The following is a 26,284-nucleotide window of genomic DNA, read 5'->3' on the forward strand; positions in this document are numbered from 1 at the left end:
CTGGCTCTGAGCCAGATGAGAGGCAGGATAGTATTCCTGCATGTCAGGACCTCTGAGGCTGCCATCTGATGGGTGTTTGTATACAATGCACATTGTAACCCTCGGTCTCTTCTCAGCCCAGATGAAATCTGATATTTTTGATTGTAGATCTTTAATAAACTTTCAATGTTCCATCACTGTGTTTTAAAGAGAAAGAGGAACAGGGGCAACTGCTTTAATCCACTCAAACCAAGAGATGAAATGTTTACCCCAATTTAACACCTCAGATTTAAGAGTCTTGGGCAAAAGGGAACAATTAAGATTGTCACAATGTATGCTAATGTATATTCCACGGTATTTCTTTTTGATGCCATCTAAAATTAGATTCCATCTCAAGAATTTTCTGAGCGAGACTAAAATATTGAGGGATAGAATCTTGGTTTTATCAACTGTTGATTATATACCCTGATAATGCCCAAAACGCTTTGATAAACTGATTTAAATATCAGCGTATAGAGATATATTATGCTCGCGAGTATTGGATTGTAATCCAGAACCGATTCTATGGGATTGTCGAGAAATAATTGACAGAAACAGTTACAGAGGGGTGTGACGAAACGGGGTGTGATGAAACGGGGTGCTACTGGACTGAGGACTTTTTATTCATCACCCGTTTCTCACAGTTTAATGTACTTTTTAATCCTTGACCCAGTCTAAGTATATACACCAGAGCATCTGTGTATTATTATTTCATGTTAATAGGTACATTTTGCCCTTGCTATTACCTGCAATATTTATAATCAGAGTAGATCACAGAGTTAAGGGTCTCTATCTTGGAGGTAGTTATATGGGGTTAGGGTTACAGGATTGCAAGTAATGTTCATTAAGAGAGGGCATTGCAAATTTTGTGCTAGGGCTATTTTAATGTATAAATTAAATTGACACCATTAGACAACCTATTTCCTCATGCAAAATTCCACTCACTCTACCCACCTTCACCTACTCATTAATCCACCCTTAATTCATTCTCTCCAGCAACTGAAGATGAAGTTTCTACAATCATCTCATCATCTCAACCTGCAACCTGTCCTCTTGACCCTATTCCCTCCTAACTTCTCCACTCCCTCTTCTCCACTACATGCCCACCTCTAGCTCACCTCTATAACCTGACTCTCTCCACCAGCACATTTCCATCCTTCTTTAAACATGCGTTCATCTCACCAATTCTAAAGAAACCACCTCTCAATCCAGCCTCTCTCTCCAACTACCACCCTATTTCTCTCCTCCCCATTGTCTCCAAACTACTTGAGCGATTAGTGTGCAAACTCCTGTCTCACTTTCTCTCCTCTCACTCCATTCTTGACTCTCTGCGTTCAGTCTTCCGTCTCCAACATCATATTTACTGCAAAGTCTAAAGGTCATTTCTCCATACTCATTCTTCTAGACCTCTCTTCTGCTTTTCACACTGTTGATCCCTTCTTCTCCCACACACCCTTAGCCATTGACCTTTGTGACAATTCTTTCCTGGTTCACTTCCTACCTATCAAACGGCTCCTGTTTCTACTTCTGGCACATCCTCCCCTCCACTCCCACTATCTGTTCGGGTCCCACAAGGGTCTGTTCTTGGTCCTTTACATTTTTCATTGTGCATCTCTTCTCTTGGGGCACTAATTCACTCGTTCGGCATCCAGTGTCACCTCTACGCTGATGACACCCAAATCTATATCTCTTCCCCTGAACTCTCTCCTTCTATACATCTCATGTAACCAACTGTTTTTCTGCTATCTATACATGGATGTCCCAACACTACCTAAAGCTTAACATATCCAAAACAGAGCTTTTTATCTTCTCTCCTGCCAGAGTTACCACCCGCCCTCAAATCTCCCTCACTGTCAATATCACACAATTTCCTCAGTCTCCTATTTTCAATGAGACTTGGAAAGATCATCAACTGAATGTCGGTTGTTAGGGAAGATTTGGTGGGAAAGTCTTATCATAGGAGCAGACAAGTGCCAGGTGCAGAGGTTCAGTATCTGGGGCATTGTGTGGGGGAAGAAAAGGTTAGACAAGAACCAGTCAAGGTAGAGGCCATTACTGTCCCCAGCCCTTGGCACAGAGAGAAATACTTGTTACTACAGATTAATTTATTAGGTTACTACAGATAACGTGTCCTAGACTTTAATGTACGCCCACTTGTGAGTTGCATTTCCAGTAAGTGAGCTCCAGTGCTGGGTTCTACTCCATAATTTAGATAACCCATTGCTTCATGAGGTCACAGCTCAAATCTCATATATCACATAGATTGGAAGCTTGCGAGCAGTGCCCTTTCACCTTTTGTCTGCTTTACCCACTTTGTATATTACTGTGTTTGTCCCCAATTGTAAAGCGCTACAGAAAATGTTGGCGCTTTACCAATAATTGAAGATGATGACTAATCATCATCCTTTACCTAATTGACTTACCTGAAGGAGACCTCACACAGTCCTGTCCTTGTCCTTCTGCCTTAATGCAGCACTTCTTATCCGCTGGGCACTCGGAGTCACTGGCACAGTGGATTGTCGAGCAGTGCGGGTTTTTCTGAACCATTCTGTCCACTGGACACACTGTCGTTGGCTCTGCTCAGACACACAATCATAGAATACAGGAGAATCAGAGGAATCCAGGTCCTGAGCTCTGTGGTGGTGGTCAGGTGTCCCACATGTCCTCTTACCTGGGTCAGGGTCCTGGCAGGTCTTCCCACAGATATCACAGCACCTCTGTTTATTAGGACAGTCACTGTCCTGCTGACATTTCAGAAGTGACACCGCGTCTGGACATTTTGTCGGGATAGGAGGACATCGTCCTGGTTTTACTAGAACAAAAGAAGAGACTTTTTAGCGTTTTGATACTGTTACTTCCAGTCTGCAACACATTTAATACAGAATATGTAATTTAAATATTGGATAATGTTCCCCCATACGGTACATTATGAGGAATATTATAAGTCTCTGGGGAAGCTATAGAAATGCATGAGTCTACACTGCACAGGATTTTATACAAGTATCAGATCTATAAGGTGACCACTAAATGCACACATTTTGTAATAAACACCTAAGTGACGGCATTAATACTCATTGTTTATCCAGATATTACTTACAGGAGTTTACATATATATATATATATATATACATATATATATATATATATATATATATATATATATCTTCATCTCTTGTATATCATACATTGTTTATGCTTAGTTAGAAACAAAATACAGTTGTGAAACTTTAGAATCATAAATGGACCTTAGTGTCTTGGTAAAGTCATTCATCTCTAATCCAAAATCTCCTACTCATCAATACATGACTTGGTTACCAGGATATTGGGAGATGATGAGCAGTTTCATGTATTATCTGAGCAGTCGTACTCGTGTTTCTATGAGACACTCCCTTCATAGTGAGTGTGCATGGCCATGCCCCTTATGATGACAGGCGAGTTTCACAAAGTTGGGCAAGTTAGATCAAGGAATAACGCCTTATGGGTCATGGCCGAGCAGTGATGTGCTCATCACTACTGCAACATAAAGGGAATAAACTTCCCTTTGTTTAATTCATCCTGAATAGAGATAACCTAATGCTTCTTTCTTGTGTCATATGTGATTGTACTGCATTACCATGTTGGTGTCAGATCCACACTTAACTTTCAATTGTCTCTTCAGCTCCTCTTAGCTGAACATTGTCTGGAGGATCTATTGACAGTAATTGGGTCATCAGCTCTGTTTCAACACAACTCTGATCAGCCATTCGAGAAGGTCACCACAATCCTAAAGCTTGAATTTGGACCCAAGTCGAACTTTGGTCCCTCCACTATTACCCTCCCAGATCTCAAATCATGATGGGTAGTTAAGTTATAAAATGTATAAATGTAGACGGCTAAGATCTCTGTCATCTCATCAGATATGCTCCCATCAGTATCTTAAGTTTGTCTCTCCATGTATCGCTGATCTTCCTTCCATCACACCATAACAGTAAGTGGGATCCTCTGATTCTGCTTACTCACTAATTATCTTCTCTCCAGGAGCGTAGTCCTTGTTACCCCCCTTTATGGACACATTCCACACCAGTGCTTAGTTTGAAGGACCATTACATTGCTAAACCTGAATATGAATAAGCAACAATTTGGTTATAGGACTTAGCTAGACCTGAGTGGCGAGTTTGAGGATCTCCTGACATAGGAGCCAGCGTGTAAGGGGTTAATTCTGGAAGGGTCTGCATGATATCGGAGATCAGGAGGTAAGGAAGGACTATTATTATCTATTTTTTTCTTCAGGACCGATCATGACATTGTGGCAATGACACAGTAGGGGAGCCACTGTAAAAGGCCCTTCCATCTCCACTCCTACTCCAACCCTCAGGTCCAGCACCTTTCAATCAGTTATTATAATGGATTCAGGGGCTGACCCAGGGAAGGAGCAACCACCGTGGGTATTTGATCAATTAAAAAAGCAGGCACACCAGGGAGATGGGAGGTGTTCGCTCTGAGGGGATCTACCTGAACGGGGTGGAGTTCTGTCTGCTGTTGATGTTGCCATTCTATACAAGTGAAGCCGGAGATCATCGCTGCCCTTTATTTTTGGGACTGAGCTGTTGCTCAACTCTTGGACTTGTTGTAATATTACTCCGTCAGGAGATCCTCGCCAACTTCTAGGTTAATTGGTGCACCAACAGGATTGGGGAGACTGATACCCAGAGTCCCAACACATCGGTGGAGAGATGGCCAAGCGGCCAGGATAAGCAAGATCAAAGATTTTCCTGGACTTGAGTGGGGAGTTTGAGGATCTCCAGAGGTAGGTGCCAGAGTGTATCCACCAACACTACCCCACAGACAGGAAGGGGCAAAATGTACATCTGTGTGTTTTTTTTGCTTTGGAGCTGCACTCTCATAATGTATTTAAAGTGTGTAGCATGTTACCTTTTATAGGAATGACACATTTCCAACCACACTGAAAGCAGCAACATTTCATGGGCTTAGCACACTGATTGTCTCTCTCGCACTGGTTTAATGTATTCAAGTTTATGAGACACATAGATGAATTGAATGGAGGGCACACGTCAATCATTGGTGTAGCTGGAAACAGAAGGACATATATGTTAGTTCTCATGTACTCCACATGTACCAATGGAAGAGGTAGCAGAGAGCCGCAGGCAGGGATCAGTGTTATACAACAAAAAACAGAATTGTTAAACAGATGTAACTCCCTGGGCACAATATGCAATATGTCACACCTACTCAGGAGAATATACTTCTTGAGTCAATGCTTTACCTACTGGGGTTCTAGAACAAGCCCCCAACTTGTGCTGACACAATCCAACAACAGACAGCCTGTTTATTCAGAGTGTTTATCTGTGTATCAAGAGATTCTTGTTGACTCTCTTACATATTAAGGTGTGATTTTTATTGATATACAAATAAATGTTGTTGTTTCTCTGATGTACTCATTGGTTCTTGTCTCCACTTTCCACACATGAAGAAAGTCTGTTTGGAACTGTTATTTTTTCTCCCTCTCTCTTCACCTATGAAAATTTGTTTTCTACACTACTTTTTAATGTCATCTTCCTAATGGCCAACAACCTCGACCTATGCCACCCTTAGCCTAATTGACATACCTAAAGGAGACCTCACACAGTCCTGTCCTTGTCCTTCTGCCTGCATGCAGCACTTCTTATCCGCTGGGCACTCGGAGTCACTGGCACAGTGGATTGTCGAGCAGTGTGGGTTTTTCTTAACCATTCTGTCCACTGGACACCCTGCCGTTGGCTCTGCATAGACACACACACATAGAATACAGGAGAATCAGAGGAATCCCGGTCCTGAGCTGTGTGGTGGTGGTCAGGTGTCCCACATGTCCTCTTACCTGGGTCAGGGTCCTGGCAGGTCTTCCCACAGATATCACAGCACCTCTGTTTATTAGGACAGTCACTGTCCTGCTGACATTTCAGAAGTGACACCGCGTCTGGACATTTTGTCGGGGTAGGAGGACATCTTCCCGGTTTTACTAGAACAAGAGAAGAGACTTTTTAGCGTTTTGATACTGTTACTTCCAGTCTGTAACACATTTAATATAGAATATGTAATTTAAATATTGGATAATGTTACCTCCTACGGTATATTATGAGGAATATTATAAGTCTCCAGGGAGGCTATAAAAATGCATGAGTCTAAACAGCAGAGGATTTTATACAAGTATCAGATCTATAAGGTGACCACTAAATGCACACATTTTGTAATAAACACCTAAGTGATGGCATTAATACTCATTGTTTATACAGATATTACTTACAGGAGTATATATATATATATCTCATCATCTCTTGTATGTACAACATTATTTATGCTTAGTTAAAAACAAAATACAGTTGGACCTTAGTGTCTTGGTAAAGTCATTCATCTCCAATCCAAAATCTCCTACTCATCAATACATGAGTTGGTTACCAGGATATTGGGAGATGATGAGTGCCCAGTTTCATGTGTTATCTGAGCAGTCGTACTCGTGTTTCTATGAAACACTCCCTTCATAGTGAGTGTGCATGGCCATGTCCTTTATGATGGAAGGCGAGTGTCACAAAGGTGGGCAAGTTAGAGCAAGGAATAACGCCCTAAGGGGCATGGCCGTGCAGTGATGTGCCCATCACTACTGCAAGTATAAGGGAATAAAATTCCCTTTGTTTATTTCATCCTGAATAGAGATAACCTAGTACCTCTTTCTTGTGTCATCTGTGATTGTACTGCATTACCATGTTGGTGTCAGCTCCACACTTGACTTTCAATTGTCTCTTCAGTTCCTCTTGGCTAAACATTGTCTGGAGATTCTATTGACAGTAACTGGGTCATCAGCTCAGTTTCAACACAACTCTGATCAGTCATTCGAGAAGGTCACCACAATCCTAAAGCTTGAATTTGGACCCAACATTGACCACTTTAATATTACCCTCCCAGATCTTAGGTCATGATGGTTAGTCAAATTATTAAATGTATAAATGTAGACCGATAAGATCTCTGTCATCTCATCAGATATGCTCCTACAAGTATCTTAAGTTTGTCTCTCCACGTATCCTTGATCTTCCTTCCATCACACCATCACAGTAAGTGGGATCCTCTGATTACGCTTATTTACTAATTACCTTCTCTCCAGGAGCGTAGTCCTTGTTACTCCCCTTTATGGATGCATTCCACACCAGTGCTTAGGTTGAAGGACCATGTGACGAAACGAGTGTGATAACCCTGTAACCATTCTGTTTCTCGTTTCTCACATAATGTGGATTATAGTACTTTTTATAGCCATTGCTTTTGTTCCCCAGCTCACTAGACTACATCTGCATTGTTTAATTACATGTGGCTAAGAGGACATTGTAGCTCAATGTAAATATGTATGTTGTGTATTGTTTATTGAAGATGTGGCAGGAGTATGTTATTCATTGTCCTTAAAGTGAAGCCAGGAGGGTTATGGGTAAAGATCAGGTCTTGTCCACAATACAGGTGAGAGGGCTGGAGCTGCATTCATTCTCCCCCTTCCTTCCTCTACAGGAAGTATGGAACAGCTGGGGTCCCTGTGACATCACAATGTAGTGTAAGGGGTTAATTTTAGGAGGGGCTCACAGCTACCTTTTCCTTGGAAGTAGGGAAAGCCAATTAGTATCAATTGTTCTCCTTAGGACTAGTCCAGACATTCCAGCAGGGGGCTTCTGTGGAAGGACAGCTCATCTTCACTGCCCTGTCCAACCCCCCCTAGTCCTGCACTGACCAATGGGTAAGAAGACTAGACCCAGGGGTTAGCTTAGGGAGGAGAAAGACTGTGAAAATTAGACCTAAGATATAAGGAGCCACTCCAGGGAGTAGGGGGTGTTCATTCTGGGATTTCATTCATGAAAGGTGCAAGATCTGGGTTTTGAGTTGTCGTTCTCTACTAGAGTCTATATATGCAGCTGAGGGAGATCCATGGGTCGTCAAGTCTGGACAGCCAGGTGACTATAACTCCTTAAACTTTTGGGGTAAGGGACAGATGATGTGGAAAACCTGCCTGGCATTTATTTACTGTGTGTACATAATATTCTAGTGTTATTTGTATGACAATAAATGTACTGTTGTAGTTTTGTAACTGCATTTGCCTGAGTGACTATACGAATCCTAGAAGGTACTGGGTAGACTTCCCTGTCATAGGAAGGCACCCGTGGGTGGCCAGGCAGCGTGAAGTGGGTAGGATTGGGCCAGAAAGCCGCTATCTTCACATTTTTGGTGGCAAGTAGTGGGATCACTCAGTCCCAGGTCCTCTGTGAGTAGAGCTGCAAGGAAACTGTATTGTGATACATTCCAGGGCTCTGCAAAGCAGTTAGCACATTATCCTGAACTTACTCCTAAAGGCTTTAAGGTAGAAAGTGTCACGAAAAGCGTTGTGGGCTTTAGGCGAGGGAAGATGCCGCCTAAGTGGCGATTTAATAAGAGGAGGCGCACCCCGCCAGAGGAGAGCGGAAGATGGAACCGTGTCTCAAAGATGTGAAATCACAGTGAGGTGATCCCTGGAAGTAAAATGGGTGTGAGCTCTAGGAACAAGAGAGCAGATCATAGCCCAGTGTTGAAAAACTTCCCAAAGGAAGGGATGAAGCAGTCTAGTACACCCAGGAGAAAGGTGTACTGGAATGAAGGACTGTGGCAGTGTCTGTAGGATGGGGATATGGATGTTTTGCACTACCCCACCACAGTGCAGCACATTTTGGATTATTGGGATGAGGAGTGCCCAAAGATTATTATGTGGGAAGTTGCCAGTCTACAGGAGAAATTGGAGAACCTGTTGGATGTGTTCCTAATGTTGAAAGAGGAAGCAAGTGCCTGGAATTTTCGGGATGAACCAGAATGGGATGATTTTACAGAAGAAGTTATTTGTACTATGCAGAATCTGGCCAAAGGAAAATCCAGTTCCAACAATAATCAGCAGCACAAACATGACGGAAATGGACTGTTACAGCACAGGGACATGCCTGATGAATCCCCTGCAAATGTACTAGTAGAATTTGTCCCATTAGCAGATTCTACAGATCCACAAGAGACAATGAGTACGGAGGAGCTGATAGTGGAATGCCAGATCCGGGGTATACCGTACCTGGACTTCATGCACAGGGATATCCTCAAACGTCTGTTAAAAGATCAGGAGAATCCCATCAATGCCTTTAGTGTTTATAGGAAATGGATGCTCACTTTAGGTCCCCACATACCTCTCTGGGAACAAATGCAATGTCTGCAACAGAGTTTTGAAGATGCAGAGGATTAAATATGGCGACAAGGACTTACTGACACTGAAATGTGGCAGGATCAGTGTTATCGAGTGAATACTGAACAATGCTAATTGCAATATCTTTTGTCACACTCTAACAAAATCATTGCTCAGTCTGTTAATCAGGGGGAGGTCCATCCCAGTGGATTCTACACAGTCGCCCAAGCTACTATCTTATGGGAGACTGGAGAAGAATTGCTTGGTGAGGATGTTGTACCTCTGACTACTCAGAAAGGACCAGAGCCCAATACCAGAGGCCTGCACTGGACCATCCACTCTGGCTTGCTGCCAGAAGCACAAGTCTGGGTCCAATGAGAATTAAAACTACCCTGATGCGCCAGAGGGGAGGGAAGTAGTGCAACAGTTGGATGTGGTAGCAGCCATGTATTTACTGTATTACAGCTTACGCAAGTAGCGTTGCGCATGCGCAATGAGCTACGTTACTTGCGTAAGCTCTAGGTACAGTAATATGTGATTTCCCCACTAGCGTGGGAAAATCACATAATACAGTACTTTGCTCTTACGCAAACAACGTAAGATCAGTGCGATACGGACCTCCTACTAGGTAGGAGGTGTTTGCGGCGGCTTAAGAACTTTTTTTTTTTTTCTGCAATCAAGCACAAAGATTCGGGAAATTACAAATATGGGCCCCTTGTGGGCGAAGTGTTCCAGTTTCTCATGAATCGTTTATGGAGGTATAAAATGGATGGGACTGGGGCAAGCCGTCAAGATGGAAGTATAAATATTAAGGGACTGGGGCAAGCCAGGACCTTGTTAAGAAGAAAGAAGACAGCATTGGTAAGTATTTGTTTTTTTTTATTTTTATTAAACAGATGTGGTAAAAAAGAGGGTGAGTAGTGTATTTATTGTGGGGTTTTTATTTTTAATAAATATATGTGGTGTTTATGAGGGTGTTGTTATTTATTTAACTTTTTTCTTTGTGGAACTACAGGTCCCAGCAAGCCAAGGATGTCAGGGCATGTTGGCACTTGTGGTTCTCCAAGTGCCAACATGCTCTGGCTGCCGTGGGTATGCTGGTGCTTGTAGTTATACAAGCAACAGCATGGCCACAGTTTTTAGGGCAACCTGGCTGGCTGGGACTTGGTGTCAGTTTGTTTTTTTAACACTTTCTCGCCGTATTACCCTACTACCCACAGCCCAGGGGTAGTAGGAAGAGCCCTAGTGCTATCAGCACTGGGCTGGTTCTTTCTAGCGGGGGGGGGGCCTAGGGAATCCAGCCCAGCGCTGAACAGTCTAGGGTTGGTTAGTCATTATGGCAGGGGGACCCCTGCTGCCAGGGCCTGATTAAGGGAATGGAGGCCCCTGGGCTAAGGGGGCCTCCATTCCCCCATGAGGACCCCCCCCCCGTGATACGAGCTGCCCGCGCCCACCCGGCACTTACCTCCTTCCCCGGCGCGCTGTACGCTCTTTACTGAGGAGATCTCGTGAGAGTGAGACTCACGAGATCTCCTCAGTAAGGAGACTACAGCACTCCGGGGAAGGACCTCAGTGAAAGTGCTCAGCAGCACTGATCGCGCCGTCGCGCCCCTCGCCCCCGATCGATCAATACTGCTGCTGAGCACTTTCAAGGGCCCCCTGGATGCCATAGGCCCCTGGGCTGTAGCCCAGTTAGCCCTATGGTTAATCCGACCCGGCCTGCCGCGTCCCCCTGCTATAGTGTCGCCAACCCTGGCTGGTTTGCCTAGTGCTGGTAAAGTGAATATCGGGGGGACCCCACACAAAATTTTCCCCCGATTTTCACGGGACCAGCACTAGTCAGGCAGCACTAGGGTTAAGCATAAATAGTGGGGGGACCTCACGCTTTTTTTTTTTTAAAACTTTTATCTATTTTTTAACTTTTTAACACTGCCAGGGCAGTGTAACAGTGATGTGTTGATACAACACGCTGCTATCAAGCAGTGTGTTGTATCTGGCGTGTTTAGAAGCAAACTCTCTGCAGCCTCATACATTGTAGACTTGTATAGCTGCATTGGCAAACAGTGGTGAGTTTGATCTCTGGCGATTTTGCAAACAGCGATTTTGACAGAAGTAGAACTCCGGCGATTTTGTATGAAAACTCAGCTTCATACATCAGCGAGTTTCAACTTTCCCGAGAAAATCGCTGGAGTTGCAAAATTGCACTTTGATACATTTACCCCTTAGTCTTGTTGTAGTATTGCTCCATCAGGAGATCCTCGCCAAGTTCTAGGTTAACTGGTGCACCAACAGGATTAGGGAGGCTGATTCCCAGAGTCCCATCACATTGGTGCAGAGATTGACAAGCAGCCGGGATAAGGAAGATCAAAGATTTTACTGGACTTGAGTAGGGAGTTTGAGGGTCTTCAGGAGGTAGGTGCCAAATTGTATCCGCCATAACTAACCCACAGACAGGAAGGGGCAAAATGTACATCTATGTGTTTCTTTGCTTTTGAGCTGCACTATCATAATAAATGTAAAGTGTGTAGCATGTTACCTTTTATAGGAATGACACATTTCCAACCACACTGAAAGCAACAACATTTCATGGGCTTAGCACACTGATTGTCTCTCTCGCACTGGTTTAATGTATTCAAGTTCATGAGACACATAGATGAATTGAATGGAGGGCACACGTCAATCATTGGTGTAGCTGGAAACAGAAGGACATATATGTTAGTTCTCATGTATTCCAGATGTGTAACATGTACCAATGGAAGAGGCAACAGAGAGCCGCAGGCAGGGATCAGTGTTATACAACAAAAAACAGAAATCTTAAACAGATGTAACTCCCTGGGCACAATAAGCAATATGTCACACCTACTCAGGAGAATATACTTCTTGAGTCAATGCTTTACCTACTGGGGTTCTAGAACAAGCCCCCAACTTGTGCTGACACAATCCAACAACAGACAGCCTGTTTATTCAGAGTGTTTATCTGTGTATGAGGAGATTCTTGTTGACTTTTTTACATATTAATGTGTGATTTTTATTGATATACAAATAAATGTTGTTGTTTCTCTGATGTACTCATTGGTTCTTGTCTCCACTTTCCACACATGAAGAAAGTCTGTTTGGAACTGTTAACTTTTCTCCCTCTCTCTTCACCTATGAAAATTTGTTTTCTACACTACTTTTCAATGTCATCTTCCTAATGGCCAACAACCTCGACCTATGCCACCCTTAACCTAATTGACATACCTAAAGGAGACCTCACACAGTCCTGTCCTTGTCCTTCTGCCTGCATGCAGCACTTCTTATCCGCTGGGCACTCGGAGTCACTGGCACAGTGGATTGTCGAGCAGTGCGGGTTTTTCTGAACCATTCTGTCCACTGGACACACTGTGTTTGGCTCTGCATAGACACACACACATAGAAGACAGGAGAATCAGAGAAATCCCGGTCCTGAGCTGTGTGGTGGTGGTCAGGTGTCCCACATGTCCTCTTACCTGGGTCAGGATCCTGGCAGGTCTTCCCACAGATATCACAGCACCTCTGTTTATTAGGACAGTCACTGTCCTGCTGACATTTCAGAAGTGACACCGCGTCTGGACATTTTGTCGGGATAGGAGGACATCGTCCCGGTTTTACTAGAACAAGTGAAGAGACTTTTTAGCATTTTGATACTGTTACTTCCAGTCTGCAACACATTTAATACAGAATATGTAATTTAAATATTGGATAATGTTCCCCATACGGTATATTATGAGGAATATTATAAGTCTCCTTGGAGACTATAGAAATGCATGAGTCTACACTGCAGAGGATTTTATACAAGTATCAGATCTATAAGGTGACCACTACATGCACATGTGACTAGATCACTATTAAATAACTTTTGGTAAAAATTCATTTAAAGCAAATAGCTCAGGGCACTTATTTATGTAATTGCGCATGCACTTATTTTGATATTGTGTGTGTGTATATTGTGAGATAGGAAATCGTTATCTCTGAGACCAGGGTAGAAAGTTGTTTTTCTGTTTAACCTTGCTATAGGATATGCATATTTTTGACGTGTATATATCTGATACAATGAACCTGTGTTTACCAAGCCTCTCGTGTATTGTGATGTGGGAAACTAGCTTGTTTTTATTGTTCTGTGTGAATATGTATTCCGAACGGTCTGATGAAAGGCCACATGTTAATTAGATCTTTTGATGTGTGAAGGTCCAGCATTGAAGGCAGGAACTTTTAATTAAGACTGGCTCCTGGATTCTCTGCATTTGAAAACCAGGTGTAGGACATCTGTCACGACTCCGAATAAATTAGTAGATCCCTTGTCTCTGCCGAGATGGAACTCGCCCAGGAGTGTGGAGTCTAACGGGTAGGAGGCCTTCATCAGTGATCCCCGCAAGGGAATATGGACTTCGCCGCTCCTATCCCGCAGGTCGCGGTCTCCCAAACGAGTAGTGGCAGATAGTAGTGGAGGTTTAGACACAATGAATAATAAGCGGATTCAAATACACGAATTAAAAGTTCATAACTCACAGGCATCACAGATAAGAGTAATACTGAGGAATAGAAGCTGTAGACTGAAAGTAATGGATATTGGTATAATTGAAGGATAGGATAACTTAAGATAACGGCAGAAGCTAAACACACGGCAAGTTGGTCAGGATGACATAATGAGTCTCAACACGCTACTTCATAGTTGGTAACCCTTGACAACTGCAGGGAGTGAGTAGAGCAATAGTTCAACGCTGGAAATGATGGAAGGAGAATGCTAGATCCAATATAGTAACTCACGGCAGATAAAGGCGAATCACTGATACAGCAACAGTCCAAACAGAATGATAATATAGAACTAGCTGATCCGTAAACGAAGATGATTCAATGTAGCAGGTGAGTTATTGGCATAGCAGTAATTCCATTGTAGCAAAGGCAAATGCGTGGAACTCTTTGATCTACAGATAACAATCCCAAGTGACAGAGATGAAGACACATACATCAAACAGTTCCTAACCTAGAAGTAGCGGAGGAGTGAAGTATAGCTGAGCCGTGCGTGGAACTACAGGTGACAGGTAACTCGGCAGTAGATCCAATAGTGAAGCAATGGTGATGTTGAACCAGCCTGGGCAGGAAAATGAGGAACTTGAGGTGCAATAATAAACACAGGTGTAGCAAGTATTCCACGATAATAGTTCACCATACGGGTTAGCAGCGGAGAGGAGTACAGCTACTATAACGAGTCCAGATGAAACAAACAGGAGCAGTGAAGAGTACAGCTGTATCCAGGAGATCAACGAATAATAGGTAAGTTAGACCTATAGAAGCCAAATCCTAGTACTGAGTGAGTAACACGAAGAATAGGTTAAGAACAGAGAACCATGGGAGGTTTAAATAACACTCCAGAACCAATGAGAATAGGAAGGAGGTCCAAGACAAGGTAACATGGAGCACATGTGTAAAAGTGATGTCTCAGAACCAAGTAGTAGGTTCAATCACCGCTTACAGGAGGAAAGTAACAGCGCCGGTACCTGTTTATGGGAACGGCGTGTGACAACATCACAGCGTTTCTAGAATTTCATAGATAAGTGTAAATTTTGTTAGCCTTGAAATGCATGTAAATCTATGTTTTGGGAAGCAGGGTACTTCCTGATTCTAAAAATAGACTGTTTCTAAGCTGTATAAAAGATGATCTGTGTGAGCATGTAAGTGTTCTTCTGATTTCAACATCTGACTTGATCACTGGTACCTCAAACCAGTGTGTGTGAGCAAATAAACCATCTTGCTTCAAAGACCTGCTTGGAAACATCTTCAATATCGTTGTATTCCTGTGATCTACAGATTAGACCCTAAATCTAATCCGTTCTCCGGCTGTCTCTGAGGTTTGGACCCAAGCTATTCCAGTACCAACGCTCTGCCGGCTAATTGCAGCCCTGGTCCATGTGATAGGCCAGGGGGGAATCCATTCACAGCAACCCTGATGCATAGTAAGAGGTCCGGAGTTACCAGCCCAGGTACACCAGCAACGAGATACACCAGCAGCGTCAGTGACCCAGAAGGATCGTGCTTCTGAGTGCCATAGAAGGAGCTCAGTGGTGGCAACAGGCCCCTCCCATTGCGGCAGGAGGGGCGTATTCGTAATAATGAAAGGGGATGGCCGCAAAGTTAGCCCAGACGGTTCCCAGCAACAACAGACAGGGTGGCAAAGGCGGTCCATCCTGTCACAGCACACATTTTCTAATAAACACCTAAGTGATGGCATTAATACTCATTGATTATACAGATATTACTTACAGGAGTTTATATATATATATATATATATATATATATATATATATATATATATATATATATATGTATATATCTCATCATCTCTCATATATCGTACATTGTTTATGCTTAGTTAGAAACAAAATACAGTTGTGAAACTTTAGAATTATAAATGGACCTTAGTGTCTTGGTAAAGTCACATTAGTGGAGAGATTGCCAAGCAGCCAGAATAAGCAAGATTAAAGATTTTCCTGGATTTGAGTGGGAGATTGAAGGTCTTCAGAGGTGGGTGTCAAAGTGTATCCACCAACACTACCCCACAGACAGCAAGGGGCAAAATGTACATCTGTGTGTTTCTTTGCTTTTGAGCTGCACTATCATAATATATGTAAAGTGTGTAGCATGTTACCTTTTATAGGAATGACACATTTCCAACCACACTGAAAGCAACAACATTTCATGGGCTTAGCACACTGGCTGTCTTTCTCGCACTGGTTTAATCCATTTAATTTCATGAGACACATAGATGAATTGAATGGAGGGCACACGTCAATCATTGGTGTAGCTGGAAACAGAAGGACATATATGTTAGTTCTCATGTATTCCACATGTGTAACATGTACCAATGGAAGAGGCAGCAAAGAGCCACAGGCAGGGATCTGTGTTATACAACAAAAAACAGAAATCTTAAACAGACGTAACTCCCTGGGCACAATAAGCAATATGTCACACCTACTCAGGAGAATATACTTCTTGAGTCAATGCTTTACCTACTGGGGTTCTAGAACAAGCCCCCAACTTGTGCTGACACAATCCAACAACAGACAGCCTGTTTATTCAGAGTGTTTATCTGTGTATGAGGAGATTATTGTTGACTCTCTTACATATTAATGTGTGATTTTTATTGATATACAAATAAATGTTGTTGTTTCTCTGATGTACTCATTGGTTCTTGTCTCCACTTTCCACACATGAAGAAAATCTGTTTGGAACTGTTATCTTTTCTCCCTCTCTCTTCACCTATGAAAATTTGTTTTCTACACTACTTTTCAATGTCATCTTCCTAATGGCCAACAACCTCGACCTATGCCACCCTTAACCTAATTGACATACCTAAAGGAGACCTCACACAGTCCTGTCCTTGTCCTTCTGCCTGCATGCAGCACTTCTTATCCGCTGGGCACTCGGAGTCACTGGCACAGTGGATTGTCGAGCAGTGCGGGTTTTTCTGAACCATTCTGTCCACTGGACACACTGCGTTTGGCTCTGCATAGACACACACACACATAGAATACAGGAGAATCAGAGGAATCCCGGTCCTGAGCTGTGTGGTGGTGGTCAGGTGTCCCACATGTCCTCTTACCATGGTCAGGGTCCTGGCAGGTCTTCCCACAGATATCACAGCACCTCTGTTTATTAGGACAGTCACTGTCCTGCTGACATTTCAGAAGTGACACCGCGTCTGGACATTTTGTCGGGGTAGGAGGACATCTTCCCGGTTTTACTAGAACAAGTGAAGAGACTTTTTAGCATTTTGATACTGTTACTTCCAGTCTGTAACACATTTAATATAGAATATGTAATTTAAATATTGGATAATGTTACCCCATACGGTATATTATGAGGAATATTATAAGTCTCCAGGGAGGCTATAGAAATGCATGAGTCTACACTGCAGAGGATTTTATACAAGTATCAGATCTATAAGGTGACCACTAAATGCACACATTTTGTAATAAACACCTAAGTGATGGCATTAATACTCATTGATTATACAGATATTACTTACAGTAGTATATATATATATATATATATATATATATATATATATATATATATCTCATCATCTCTTGTATATCGTACATTTTTTATGCTTAGTTAGAAACAAAATACAGTTGTAAAACATTAGATTCATAAATGGACCTTAGTGTCTTGATAAAGTCATTCATCTTTATTCCAAAATCTCCTACTCATCAATACATGACTTGGTTACCAGGATTTTGGGAGATGATGAGTGCCCAGTTTCATGTATTATCTGAGCAGTCGTACTCGTGTTTCTATGAGACACTCCCTTCATAGTGAGTGTGCATGGCCACGCCCCTTATGGTGACAGGCGAGTGTCACAAAGCTGGACAAGTTAGAGCAAGGAATAACGCCTTAAGGGTCATGGCCGAGCAGTGATGTGCTCATTACTACTGCAACAATAAGGGAATAAACTTCCCTTTGTTTAATTCATCCTGAAAAGAGATAACCTAATGCCTCTTTCTTGTGTCATCTATGATTGTACTGCATTACCATGTTGGTGTCAGCTCCACACTTAATCTTCAATTGTCTTGTCAGCTCCTTTTGGCTAAACGTTGTCTGGAGGATCTATTGACAGTAATTGGGTCATCAGTTCTCCTTCAACGCACACCTCTGATCAGCCATTCGAGAAGGTCACCACAATCCTAAAGCTTGAATTTGGACCCAAGTCGAACATTGATCACTCTGCTAATATCCTCCCAGATCTCAGGTTATGATGGGTAGTTATTTTATTTTTATTTTTTTTCAAAACATTTTTATTGAAGACATTCAGACATCAATTATGTAATACTGTTCATTTCACAAAAGAAGAGAGACATTCCATTGTAAATTCAATCAATATACATGTACATGGGTATTATTACATTTTTTCCTTGGTTTCCACTTCAAGAGGTTTGACGACCATAATACAAACATTCTGATATATGTGTGCCCGATAATAATATATTATCGCTTTGAAATATAAAACAAGGCAAAATTGCAGTAATGGTAACATTAGTGGTGAAAATAAATAAGCCATCATCTCTCAATAAAAGGAGCAGACATGACATTACAATTTCCCCTCCCCCAACCCACCATCAGGGTGCGAAGGGACCAGAGGAAGAGGACAGGCCCGCCCCATCATCTCCTACAAAAATTGGGGGGTTTTGAAGAAATACCCTCGTTTCATACCACAGTGTCTGGTGAAAGCATTCATATAGTTAGTTGCGTAATTGGGAGGGTAGGATATTAATATAGCTTTCCCAAGTCTCAAAAAATTTGCGAGTTAGGGTACTTTTCTGAAGAGAAGCTTCCAGCCAATCCATTCTCAGGAGAAAGTACATTTAAATAGCTCGAGTGTTGGAGGGGAGTTCTGGATCCACATATGGAGAATCGATTTCCTAGCCGCTGCAGATATTGCCATATGCAACTTTCTGCCTCCTGTAGATGTTCGCGTATCAGAAGGTAAAATACCCAGTATTGCCCAATCAGGAGTGAATGGCAAATAATTAATTAAGTCTGTAGTTGCAAACCTCCATACCCGGGTCCAGAAAGCCCTGATAACAGGACATGCCCATAGACAATGAAATAGGTCTGCTTGGGTTTCACCACATTTAGGACATCTAGAATCAGCTGAAAGACCAATAATATTTCGACGATGCGGTGAGAGGTAGCCCCTGTGGAATATGTTGAGGAACATCTCTGCATATGTAGAAGCTGGGAAAAGCTTTATCGAGGTGGCTAATCCCTTCAGCAACATCTGTTCTGTTAATTGGGGGAAATGACGTAGATCCCTTGTCTCTGCCGAGATGGAACTCGCCCAGGAGTGCAGAGTCTAACGGGTAGGAGGCCTTCATCAGTGATCCCCGCAAGGGAATATGGACTTCGCCGCTCCTATCCGCAGGTCGCGGTCTCCCAAACGAGTAGTGGCAGATAGTAGTGGAGGTTTAGACACAATGAATAAGAAGAGGATTCAAATACACAAATTAAAAGTTCATAACTCACAGGCATCACAGATAAGAGTAATACTGAGGAATAGAAGCTGTAGACTGAAAGTAATGGATATTGGTATAATTGAAGGATAGGATAACTTGAGATAACGGCAGATGCTAAACACACGGCAAGTTGGTCAGGATGACATAATAAGTCTCAACACGCTACTTCATAGTTGGTAACCCTTGACAACTGCAGGGAGTGAGTAGAGCAATAGTTCAACGCTGGAAATGATGGAAGGAGAATGCTAGATCCAATATAGTAACTCACGGCAGATAAAGGCGAATCACTGATACAGCAACAGTCCAAACAGAATGATAATATAGAACTAGCTGATCCGTAAACGAAGATGATTCAATGTAGCAGGTGAGTTATTGGCATAGCAGTAATTCCATTGTAGCAAAGGCAAATGCGTGGAACTCTTTGATCTACAGATAACAATCCCAAGTGACAGAGATGAAGACACATACATCAAACAGTTCCTAACCTAGAAGTAGCGGAGGAGTGAAGTATAGCTGAGCCATGCGTGGAACTACAGGTGACAGGTAACTCGGCAGTAGATCCAATAGTGAAGCAATGGTGATGTTGAACCAGCCTGGGCAGGAAAATGAGGAACTTGAGGTGCAATAATAAACACAGGTGTAGCAAGTATTCCACGATAATAGTTCACCATACGGGTTAGCAGCGGAGAGGAGTACAGCTACTATAACGAGTCCAGATGAAACAAACAGGAGCAGTGAAGAGTACAGCTGTATCCAGGAGATCAACGAATAATAGGTAAGTTAGACCTATAGAAGCCAAATCCTAGTACTGAGTGAGTAACACGAAGAATAGGTTAAGAACAGAGAACCATGGGAGGTTTAAATAACACTCCAGAACCAATGAGAATAGGAAGGAGGTCCAAGACAAGGTAACATGGAGCACATGTGTAAAAGTGATGTCTCAGAACCAAGTAGTAGGTTCAATCACCGCTTACAGGAGGAAAGTAACAGCGCCGGTACCTGTTTATGGGAACGGCGTGTGACAACATCACAGCGTTTCTAGAATTTCATAGATAAGTGTAAATTTTGTTAGCCTTGAAATGCATGTAAATCTATGTTTTGGGAAGCAGGGTACTTCCTGATTCTAAAAATAGACTGTTTCTAAGCTGTATAAAAGATGATCTGTGTGAGCATGTAAGTGTTCTTCTGATTTCAACATCTGACTTGATCACTGGTACCTCAAACCAGTGTGTGTGAGCAAATAAACCATCTTGCTTCAAAGACCTGCTTGGAAACATCTTCAATATCGTTGTATTCCTGTGATCTACAGATTAGACCCTAAATCTAATCCGTTCTCCGGCTGTCTCTGAGGTTTGGACCCAAGCTATTCCAGTACCAACGCTCTGCCGGCTAATTGCAGCCCTGGTCCATGTGATAGGCCAGGGGGGAATCCATTCACAGCAACCCTGATGCATAGTAAGAGGTCCGGAGTTACCAGCCCAGGTACACCAGCAACGAGATACACCAGCAGCGTCAGTGACCCAGAAGGATCGTGCTTCTGAGTGCCATAGAAGGAGCTCAGTGGTGGCAACAGGCCCCTCCCATTGCGGCAGGAGGGGCGTATTCGTAATAATGAAAGGGGATGGCCGCAAAGTTAGCCCAGACGGTTCCCAGCAACAACAGACAGGGTGGCAAAGGCGGTCCATCCTGTCACAGCACACATTTTCTAATAAACACCTAAGTGATGGCATTAATACTCATTGATTATACAGATATTACTTACAGGAGTTTATATATATATATATATATATATATATATATATATATATGTATATATCTCATCATCTCTCATATATCGTACATTGTTTATGCTTAGTTAGAAACAAAATACAGTTGTGAAACTTTAGAATTATAAATGGACCTTAGTGTCTTGGTAAAGTCACATTAGTGGAGAGATTGCCAAGCAGCCAGAATAAGCAAGATTAAAGATTTTCCTGGATTTGAGTGGGAGATTGAAGGTCTTCAGAGGTGGGTGTCAAAGTGTATCCACCAACACTACCCCACAGACAGCAAGGGGAAAAATGTACATCTGTGTGTTTCTTTGCTTTTGAGCTGCACTATCATAATATATGTAAAGTGTGTAGCATGTTACCTTTTATAGGAATGACACATTTCCAACCACACTGAAAGCAACAACATTTCATGGGCTTAGCACACTGGCTGTCTTTCTCGCACTGGTTTAATCCATTTAATTTCATGAGACACATAGATGAATTGAATGGAGGGCACACGTCAATCATTGGTGTAGCTGGAAACAGAAGGACATATATGTTAGTTCTCATGTATTCCAGATGTGTAACATGTACCAATGGAAGAGGCAGCAAAGAGCCACAGGCAGGGATCTGTGTTATACAACAAAAAACAGAAATCTTAAACAGACGTAACTCCCTGGGCACAATAAGCAATATGTCACACCTACTCAGGAGAATATACTTCTTGAGTCAATGCTTTACCTACTGGGGTTCTAGAACAAGCCCCCAACTTGTGCTGACACAATCCAACAACAGACAGCCTGTTTATTCAGAGTGTTTATCTGTGTATGAGGAGATTATTGTTGACTCTCTTACATATTAATGTGTGATTTTTATTGATATACAAATAAATGTTGTTGTTTCTCTGATGTACTCATTGGTTCTTGTCTCCACTTTCCACACATGAAGAAAATCTGTTTGGAACTGTTATCTTTTCTCCCTCTCTCTTCACCTATGAAAATTTGTTTTCTACACTACTTTTCAATGTCATCTTCCTAATGGCCAACAACCTCGACCTATGCCACCCTTAACCTAATTGACATACCTAAAGGAGACCTCACACAGTCCTGTCCTTGTCCTTCTGCCTGCATGCAGCACTTCTTATCCGCTGGGCACTCGGAGTCACTGGCACAGTGGATTGTCGAGCAGTGCGGGTTTTTCTGAACCATTCTGTCCACTGGACACACTGCGTTTGGCTCTGCATAGACACACACACACATAGAATACAGGAGAATCAGAGGAATCCCGGTCCTGAGCTGTGTGGTGGTGGTCAGGTGTCCCACATGTCCTCTTACCATGGTCAGGGTCCTGGCAGGTCTTCCCACAGATATCACAGCACCTCTGTTTATTAGGACAGTCACTGTCCTGCTGACATTTCAGAAGTGACACCGCGTCTGGACATTTTGTCGGGGTAGGAGGACATCTTCCCGGTTTTACTAGAACAAGTGAAGAGACTTTTTAGCATTTTGATACTGTTACTTCCAGTCTGTAACACATTTAATATAGAATATGTAATTTAAATATTGGATAATGTTACCCCATACGGTATATTATGAGGAATATTATAAGTCTCCAGGGAGGCTATAGAAATGCATGAGTCTACACTGCAGAGGATTTTATACAAGTATCAGATCTATAAGGTGACCACTAAATGCACACATTTTGTAATAAACACCTAAGTGATGGCATTAATACTCATTGATTATACAGATATTACTTACAGTAGTATATATATATATATATATATATATATATATATATATATATATATATATATATCTCATCATCTCTTGTATATCGTACATTTTTTATGCTTAGTTAGAAACAAAATACAGTTGTAAAACATTAGATTCATAAATGGACCTTAGTGTCTTGATAAAGTCATTCATCTTTATTCCAAAATCTCCTACTCATCAATACATGACTTGGTTACCAGGATTTTGGGAGATGATGAGTGCCCAGTTTCATGTATTATCTGAGCAGTCGTACTCGTGTTTCTATGAGACACTCCCTTCATAGTGAGTGTGCATGGCCACGCCCCTTATGGTGACAGGCGAGTGTCACAAAGCTGGACAAGTTAGAGCAAGGAATAACGCCTTAAGGGTCATGGCCGAGCAGTGATGTGCTCATTACTACTGCAACAATAAGGGAATAAACTTCCCTTTGTTTAATTCATCCTGAAAAGAGATAACCTAATGCCTCTTTCTTGTGTCATCTATGATTGTACTGCATTACCATGTTGGTGTCAGCTCCACACTTAATCTTCAATTGTCTTGTCAGCTCCTTTTGGCTAAACGTTGTCTGGAGGATCTATTGACAGTAATTGGGTCATCAGTTCTCCTTCAACGCACACCTCTGATCAGCCATTCGAGAAGGTCACCACAATCCTAAAGCTTGAATTTGGACCCAAGTCGAACATTGATCACTCTGCTAATATCCTCCCAGATCTCAGGTTATGATGGGTAGTTATTTTATTTTTATTTTTTTTCAAAACATTTTTATTGAAGACATTCAGACATCAATTATGTAATACTGTTCATTTCACAAAAGAAGAGAGACATTCCATTGTAAATTCAATCAATATACATGTACATGGGTATTATTACATTTTTTCCTTGGTTTCCACTTCAAGAGGTTTGACGACCATAATGCAAACATTCTGATATATGTGTGCCCGATAATAATATATTATCGCTTTGAAATATAAAACAAGGCAAAATTGCAGTAATGGTAACATTAGTGGTGAAAATAAATAAGCCATCATCTCTCAATAAAAGGAGCAGACATGACATTACAATTTCCCCTCCCCCAACCCACCATCAGGGTGCGAAGGGACCAGAGGAAGAGGACAGGCCCGCCCCATCATCTCCTACAAAAATTGGGGGGTTTTGAAGAAATACCCTCGTTTCATACCACAGTGTCTGGTGAAAGCATTCATATAGTTAGTTGCGTAATTGGGAGGGTAGGATATTAATATAGCTTTCCCAAGTCTCAAAAAATTTGCGAGTTAGGGTACTTTTCTGAAGAGAAGCTTCCAGCCAATCCATTCTCAGGAGAAAGTACATTTAAATAGCTCGAGTGTTGGAGGGGAGTTCTGGACCCACATATGGAGAATCGATTTCCTAGCCGCTGCAGATATTGCCATATGCAACTTTCTGCCTCCTGTAGATGTTCGCGTATCAGAAGGTAAAATACCCAGTATTGCCCAATCAGGAGTGAATGGCAAATAATTAATTAAGTCTGTAGTTGCAAACCTCCATACCCGGGTCCAGAAAGCCCTGATAACAGGACATGCCCATAGACAATGAAATAGGTCTGCTTGGGTTTCACCACATTTAGGACATCTAGAATCAGCTGAAAGACCAATAATATTTCGACGATGCGGTGAGAGGTAGCCCCTGTGGAATATGTTGAGGAACATCTCTGCATATGTAGAAGCTGGGAAAAGCTTTATCGAGGTGGCTAATCCCTTCAGCAACATCTGTTCTGTTAATTGGGGGAAATGACGTAGATCCCTTGTCTCTGCCGAGATGGAACTCGCCCAGGAGTGCAGAGTCTAACGGGTAGGAGGCCTTCATCAGTGATCCCCGCAAGGGAATATGGACTTCGCCGCTCCTATCCGCAGGTCGCGGTCTCCCAAACGAGTAGTGGCAGATAGTAGTGGAGGTTTAGACACAATGAATAAGAAGAGGATTCAAATACACAAATTAAAAGTTCATAACTCACAGGCATCACAGATAAGAGTAATACTGAGGAATAGAAGCTGTAGACTGAAAGTAATGGATATTGGTATAATTGAAGGATAGGATAACTTGAGATAACGGCAGATGCTAAACACACGGCAAGTTGGTCAGGATGACATAATAAGTCTCAACACGCTACTTCATAGTTGGTAACCCTTGACAACTGCAGGGAGTGAGTAGAGCAATAGTTCAACGCTGGAAATGATGGAAGGAGAATGCTAGATCCAATATAGTAACTCACGGCAGATAAAGGCGAATCACTGATACAGCAACAGTCCAAACAGAATGATAATATAGAACTAGCTGATCCGTAAACGAAGATGATTCAATGTAGCAGGTGAGTTATTGGCATAGCAGTAATTCCATTGTAGCAAAGGCAAATGCGTGGAACTCTTTGATCTACAGATAACAATCCCAAGTGACAGAGATGAAGACACATACATCAAACAGTTCCTAACCTAGAAGTAGCGGAGGAGTGAAGTATAGCTGAGCCGTGCGTGGAACTACAGGTGACAGGTAACTCGGCAGTAGATCCAATAGTGAAGCAATGGTGATGTTGAACCAGCCTGGGCAGGAAAATGAGGAACTTGAGGTGCAATAATAAACACAGGTGTAGCAAGTATTCCACCATAATAGTTCACCATATGGGTTAGCAGCGGAGAGGAGTACAGCTACTATAACGAGTCCAGATGAAACAAACTGTCAGACGCCGTCCCCGCGCCTCCACGCTAAGCAGGGACGGACGTCTGACTCTCCTGCAGCGTCCCGTTGCTAGGCAACGGAGACGCACCTTCCGGCGGCGGTGTGCGCATGCGCGCCCGTCGCCATGACAACGGGACGCGCTGCTATGATTTCCTGTCGGCGGCCAGACAGCTGGCCACCGAATCACTGCCCACCAATGGGGGTTTAGCTCCTGCTATTTATATCCTGCTCTGACATCACTAGGATGCCAGAGCAACTAGTTTCCTAGCCTCCAGCGTTTCAGACATCCTTAGTGTAGTCTCCATTTGATTCCTGTGTTTGACCCGGCTTCCTGACCTTGCCTTTGGATTCTCCCTGTGTCCTGCAATTATACTTCGGTTCTAACCTCGGCCTGCTGACTATCCTCTGCCTTCTGATTTTGTACCTTACCTGCCTGCTTGGTTCTGACTCGGCCTGTACCTCCACGGATTTGCCCTTACCTCGCAAGTAGCTACCTGGGAGGGCCGCGACCTGCACGTCGTTCGCCGCAAAGTCCAAACTCCCTTGCGGGGGTCCCTGGTGAATACCGGCGGTGTGTTAGACTCCGCGCCTCCTGGCATAGCTGAGCCAATACTTGCAGGTACTAAAGTCACCTCCGTGACAGTTTGCTCTGGCCATGTCTACCGAGTCGTCTAACGAACCTTCTGCACGTGATCTACTACTCCATTTGGCACACAGAGTGGAGAAACAAGAAGCCCAGTTGCTTCATTGTGTTCAAGGTGTCGCCTCACGTCTCGAGGCCCTCCAGACCTCCATGAC

Source organism: Mixophyes fleayi, chromosome 3 (assembly GCF_038048845.1).
Source record: "Mixophyes fleayi isolate aMixFle1 chromosome 3, aMixFle1.hap1, whole genome shotgun sequence".
Lineage (NCBI taxonomy): Eukaryota > Metazoa > Chordata > Amphibia > Anura > Limnodynastidae > Mixophyes > Mixophyes fleayi.